The sequence below is a fragment of the Elephantulus edwardii genome, unplaced genomic scaffold (assembly GCF_000299155.1).
Source record: "Elephantulus edwardii isolate Elephantulus edwardi_28Jun2011 unplaced genomic scaffold, EleEdw1.0 scaffold00245, whole genome shotgun sequence".
Lineage (NCBI taxonomy): Eukaryota > Metazoa > Chordata > Mammalia > Macroscelidea > Macroscelididae > Elephantulus > Elephantulus edwardii.
This window is the reverse complement of record NW_006399995.1, coordinates 3,378,003-3,385,008: the sequence shown is the minus strand read 5'-3', so window position 1 is coordinate 3,385,008 and position 7,006 is coordinate 3,378,003. Positions and strand designations below refer to the sequence as shown.

The window sequence follows — 7,006 nt, the reverse complement described above, 5'->3', positions numbered from 1 at the left end:
GCAATGTACTGCTCTAGCTATTTTTGGATAATCTTCAGCAATATTTTTCTGGCATGTGATATTACTATTATTTGATCATTTCCACATTCAGACTTCTTGCATATAGGAACAAGTATGGATCTCTTCCTGTCAGTTAGCTACACAACGAGCTGTCCTCCAAATTTCCTGGCATAGACTGGTGAGCACATTCAAGGCTGCATCTGCTATTTGAAACATGTCAGTTTGTATTTCATCAGTTCCTGCGGCCTTATTTTTTGCCAATGCCTGCAGTGTAGCTTGAACGTCTTCCTACATTACCCTTATCTCTTTTTCATATTTGGAAACAGGAGTGGTATGGTACTTCCTGAAATTTTTCCTTTTCAACCCAAGTCTTCTTGGTAGAGTGATTCTGTGTGTTCCTTCCATCCCCACCCCACCCCCCTTCCTTTCATCTTTTTTTGATGCTTCCGGGGTCATTCAAGATTTTGCCCATAGCATCACTCAATATTGCAACTTAATGCTTCAACTTCTTTTTCGTTCCTTAAATACTAAGTGAGTTCTTTCCTTTTTATTTTCTAGTTCCAGTTCTTTGCACATTCTGTTATAATATCTTGCCTTGTATTCTCGAGTTGCTCTTTGAAATCTTCCATTTATCTCATTTACTTTGGCATTTTGTTTTTTTTTTTGTTTTGGCTTCTCGGTGCATGTTGTTGTTGTTATGTGCCATCGAGTTGCTTAAAATTCATAGTGATCCTGTGTACAGGAACCTAAACCCTGCTCTATCCTGTGCCAACCTCACTGTCTCTGACACACCTACTCCTACTACCTCAATCACTGAATCGATCCATTTCATCAAGGGCCTTCCTCTCCTGCACTGTCCCTCCACTCTCCCAAACATGATGGCCCTCTGCAAGGACTGGTCCCTCCTTGCAAAACGTCCAAAGTATGTCAGATGAAGCTTCAGAATCTTTGACTCCAAGGAGCAGCCCAGTTTCACCCTCTCCAGGATAAATCTGTATGTTCTTCTACAGTCCATGGTATATTCAACACTCTTCTCCAGCACCATAGCACAAAGGCATCAATTCTACTTCTATCGTCCCTAGTCACTGTCTAGCTCTCCGATGCATAGCACACAATTGCAAAGACTATAGCCCAGATCAGGCACACTTAGTCTGCATTCTGACATCGTTGCTCTTCAGTACTCTGGAGAGGCCCCTGACAGCTTACTTTCCAATGCAATTCGTCTCCTGATTACCTGGCTGCTGTTACCAAGACTGTTGACTGTGGAGCCAAGCAAACGAAAACTGTTAACTATCTCAATCTCTTCAACATCCATATTGATTCTGCCAGGTAGCCCAATGCTGGGAATCTTTGTTTTCTTGATGTTGAGCTTCAATCCATATTGAAGGCTGCAGTCCTTGACCTTCTGTAGCAAGCACTTCAGGTCCTCCTCAGTTTCAGCAAGTAGGGTTGTGCCATTTGCATAATGCAGGTTGTTGATGAATCCTGATGCCACATTCCTCCTTGTACAGCCTAGTGTCCTGGATGATCCGTTCTGCATTCAGATGGAAAAGGTGTGGAGACAGAAAACATCCCTGGTGGACGTCCTTTCCAGTTTAGAACCATGCAATGTCTCCTTGTTCTATTCTGATGATTGCCTCTTGGTCCAAGTATAGTTTTCGCTTAAGCACAATCAAATGTTCTGGGTTCCCCATTCTTCTCAGAGTCAGCCACAGCCTGTTTTGATCCACACAGTCAAAAGCATTTGCATAGTCAATGAAGCACAGATAGACATTCCTCTGGTCCTTTCTGCTTTCTGCCAAGAGTCATATAACATTAGCTATAATATCCCAAGTACCACTACTTCTTCTAGACCCAGCCTGCACACCCGGTAGTTATCTGTTGACGTGTTGCTCCAGTCATTTTTGGATACTTTTCAGCAGAATCTTGCTTGCATGTGATATTAATGATATTGTTTGATAATTTCTGCACTCTGTCGGGCCACAGAGAACTGAAGGACAGAGTACTGAAGTATCTTTCTTCAGAGGAGCAGCTGATGGACTCGAACTGCCACACAGGCACTACATTTGGTCTAGCAGCTAACTCCCTAGGGACTAAGCTATCAGGGAATCCAATAACATAACATATGAGTATTTCTTGCAAGTTGTTGAAAAGCACTTACTCTGACAGTTTGATTTGATTGAAAGCTATACTATAATATTTACAAGAAATGAGGGATTTTATGTTATAAAAGAAAATTTATAAACAATGCCTCTCAGTGAAGCTCACAATAGGAGCAGGGTAGGAGGTGAACAATGCTGAGGTTGGCTCTCTATCCAAGGATTGATGTGCCTGTGGCCTTTGTGGATGGTTGAGATCAATATATGCCTTGAAAAACCAGAAGAACAGTAGACGTCAGGTACCCGTCTATTATTTCTTCCCCTATATATTATTAATGTACACAATCTTCCAGTACATTTTTGAATAATTTTCCCCTTATACTTGGGAATGCATCAGAAATCTTATGACTTGTGGAGGGTGGGCAAGGGACATTTTATCTCCCAACTTTAGTTCTTTCTAGATTTTAATAAAAAAGCCAAAACAATTCAATAGAGCCATCAAAATCAATGCTTTATGGCTTTCACGTAATTAATACAGATATTTTCTTTCTGGAATAGATTCAAGGACTAATTGTTCATAAAGTTCATACCCTGGTTCAAAATGAAGCCTCATTCACAGTACGAACCTCAGTTGCTTATCTTTTTTATCCATGGAAAGGACATCGTGCAGGTCATCTAATGCAATTTCAGATGATCAGCAAATAAAAGGAAAAAGAACAGTGGCCAGAACACACACCACTGGAAGTTATCATCTGACTTGTCAGGAGACCACTTGTGCTATTCTGGTTTTGTGTGAACATGAATAAGCAGAACCTATATTGAGCTCACACAGCTTGGCCCTGGACCACTTCCTGTCTCCAGAAGGAAAGGGCAGGAGCAGGGCAGTGAGAGTCACAAGCATGGGAATGGAGATGTCTGCTCTGCTAACTTTCCCTGCTGGGGCTGCTACAGCAAACCACTGTCTCATTGGAAATTGAAGATGTGAGGGTGTCTCCTCTCCTGCCTCAGCTAGGTGTCCAGTGGGTACAAATGTCCTGGGATGACGCTTGGAGGTGTCTAATTGTATCCTAATGTTTTGGGGGGTGAGGGTGTAAAGCACTAGAAGGACAGCTACTTCTCTTTTATACTGTCCAAGTGATGATTCACTCACTTATTTTCTGTCCAGTCAGAACTTGTTCATCCCAGACCCTCCATTCCCAGGTTGTAAATCATATGGGAGCAGGAGTGGCATCCACTTCCTAAACAACATGCCTCTGGAAACTCTACGAACTTTGAGAAATGACGATAGTTACAGAAAAAGGCTTCAGATCTTTTGTTCATAGGGTCGCTATGAGTCGTGCTCGGCTCAATGGCAATCAACAACAACAAATCATATGAAAGGAGACTGCCCATCTTTCTTCCTCAAAGAAGCTGGTGGATTTGAATCTCCAAAGAAGCATATTACCAGTATGTAAGGACATATGTAAGATCCAAGATCTGGGGGGGGAAAAAATCAACCACTGGGGGAACAACTAAATAAATTGTCATCACTTTGATGGAATATCAGTATACTAAAACAAATGATCTAGAGCTACACAAAAGGATCTGGAAGGATATGAGAAAAGAATATTGTAAAAGGAAAAGTAAACAATATAGTTTAGATTTTTAAAAAAGTTATATATATGTGCTAAAAAGATAGAGAGACTTACATAGAATTATTTGAATGCAGATAAACATATGAAAAAATACTACTGGCAACAAGGATGTGTGTGTGTATATATATATATATATATATAAAGTTGTTGTTGTTGTTGTTGTTATGTGTCATCGAGTTGCCTGTGACTCATAGCGACCCTATGTACAACAGCCCTAAACGCCATTCCATCCTGTGCCAACCTCACCAACTCAAACACATCCATTCCCACCACTCCACTCACAGAATCGATCCATATCATCTCCTGTGCCGTCCCTCCACCCTCTCAAACATGATGTCCCTCTCCAAGGACCAGTCCCTCCTTGCAACATGCCCAAAGTATGTCAGATGAAGCTTCAGAATCCTTGACTCCAAGGAGCATTCTGGCTTCACCCTCTCCACGACAAACCTGTTTGTTCTCCTAGCAGTCCATGGTATATTCAACACTCTTCTCCAGTACCACAGCTCAAAGGAATCAATTCTGTATCATCCCTATTCACTGTCCAACTCTCTGATGCATAGCACGTAATTGCAAAGACTATAGCCTGGATCAGACACACCTTAGTCTTCATCGTTGCACTTCAGTACTCTTGAGGGGTCCCTCATAGCTGACTTTCCCCATGCAATTCACCTCCTGATTTCCTGGCTGCTGTTACCAAGAGTGTTGACTGTGGAGCCAAGCAAACTAAAACTGTTAACTATCTCAATCTTTTCACCATCCATACTGATTCTGCCCGGTGGCCCAGTGATGAGAATCTTTGTTTTCTTGATGTTGAACTTCAATCCATATTGAAGACTGCAGTCCTTGACCTTCTGCAGCAAGCGCTTCAGGTCCTCCTCAGTTTCAGCAAGCAGGGTTGTGCCATTTGCATAATGCAGGTTGTTGATGAATGCTGATGCCACATTCCTCCTTGTACAGCCTAGTGTCCTGGATGATCTGTTCTGCATACAGATTGAAAAGGTATGGAGATAAAAATACATTCCTGAAGGAACCCCTTCTTGATTTTGATCCATGTAGTGTCTCCTTGTTCTGTTCTGATGACTGCCTCTTGGTCCAAGTATAAGTTTCGCATTAGCACAATCAAATGTTCTGGGATTCCCATTCTTCTCAGCCATAGCTTGTTGTGATCCATACATTCAAAAGCCTTTGCATAGTCAATGAAGCACAGATAGGCATTCTTCTGGTAGTCTCTGCTTTCTGCCAAGATCCACCTAACATTAGCTATAATATCTCTAGCACCATGACCTCTTCTAAATCCAGCCTGCACATCTGGCAGTTTTCTGTTGACATATTATTCTAAATGTTTTTGGATCATATTCAGCAGAATGTGATATTAAGATATTGTTTAATAATTTCCACACTCTGTTGGGTCCCCTTTCTTTGGAATGGAAACAAATATCCATCTTTTCCAGTCAGTTGACCAGCTGGCTGTCCTCCAGATTTCTTGGCAGAACTTAGCACATCCAGGGCAGAGTCTGTTTGTTGAAATAAATCAATGGGTATGCTCTCAACCCCTGGAGCTTTGTTTTTGCCAATTTCTTCAGAGCAACTTGAACTTCCTCCTTCATCACCATAGGCTCTTGCTCATATGTTATTTCATGAAATTCCTCTGTGTCAGATAATTCCTTCTGATACAGTGACTGTGTACTCCTTCCATCTTCTTTTGATACTACCTGGATCATACAACATTCTACCCAAACTATCTTTAAGTATTGCCACCTGTGGCTTGAATTTGTTTTTCAACTCCTTCAGCTTAAGAAACGCTGAGCGAGTTTGGCCCTTTTGATTTTCTGACTCCAGTCTTCTGCAGATACTATAATTTCATTATAGTATCTTGCTTTGTCGACCCGAGTTGCCTTTTGAAATTTTCTGTTCAGCTCTTTGATTTCTTGTTTTCTTCCTTTATCTTTGGCTTCTCAGAGCTCTAATGCAATACTCAGAGTTTCATCTGACATCCATCCTGGTCTTTTCTTCTTCTTCTTCAACCTTTGCAATGATCTTTTACATTCTTCATGGATGATTTTCTTGATATCCTCCCAGAGCTCATTTGGTATACGCTCATTGGTGCTCAAGGCCTCAAACCTGTTCCTGAGGTGGTTTTGAAATTCGAGGGGGACAGACTTAAGGTCAAATCTTGGTTCCCGTGCACTTGATTTAATTTTCCTCAACTTCAGCTTGAACTTGCATATGAGTAGTTGGTGGTCTGTCCCACAATCAGCACCTGGCCTGGTTTTCACTGCTGATATTGAGCTTCTCCAGCTAATCTTTCCACAAATGGGGATTTTATTCCTATGCGTACCATCAGGTGAGATCCATGTATATAGCCTGCACTTATATTTCTTATAAAAGGTATTTGCAATGAATAAATCATTGAATGTGCAGAACTCTATCATTCTATCTCTAGGCTTATTTCTCTCACAGAGCCCCTGTTTTCCAGCTACTGATTCTTCTTCCCTGTTCCCAACTTTTGTGTTCCAGTCGCCCTTTATTATCGATGCATCTTGATTGCATGTTTGATCAATTTCTGACTGCAAAAGTTGGTAGAGGCAACCATGGCGTCTCAGCTCCGGCTCCACTCTGTGCTGGCCCTGGTCACAGGTGCGGGTGGCGGCATCGGCCGGGCGATTAGCCTGTGCCTGGCCAGGGAGGGAGCCTTAGTGGCCGCCTACGACCTAGACGGGGCAGTGGCACAGGAGACAGTGTGGCTGCTGGGCGGCCTGGAGAGCGAGGAGGGGACATTCTGCGGAGCCCACCTTGCTTTCCAAACTGACGTGTCTGATACTGGGGCAGCTAGACATCTGCTGGAGCAAGTGCAGGCCAGCTTCTCTCGGTCGCCATCTGTCGTTGTGTCCTGTGCGGGCACCACCCCGGATCAGTTTCTACTTCACATGTCTGAGGATGACTGGGACAAAGTCATAGCTGTCAACCACAAGGTGGGGAATGTGGGACAGGCAAACCATGCTGCCTCCAAAGCTGGAGTGATTGGACTGACGCAGACTGTAGCTCGGGAGCTTGGACGACATGGAATCTGATGTAACTGTGTCCTCCCAGGGTTCATTGGAACACCCATGACACAGAAAATGCCACAGAAAGTGCTGGACAAGGTGACTGGAATGATCCCAATGGGACGTATGGGGGACCCTGAGGATGTGGCAGATGTGGTCACATTCTTGGCATCTGAAGACAGTGGCTACATCACTGGGGCCTCAGTGGAAGTTACTGGAGGTCTTTTCA

The 7,006-nt window shown here is 43.0% G+C and overlaps 1 pseudogene; it reads left to right on the top strand.

The window, feature by feature from the left end:
• The first annotated feature begins 6,324 nt into the window (after window positions 1-6,324).
• On the top strand, window positions 6,325-6,804 carry LOC102865480 (annotated as a pseudogene).
• The last annotated feature ends 202 nt before the right edge of the window (window positions 6,805-7,006 follow it).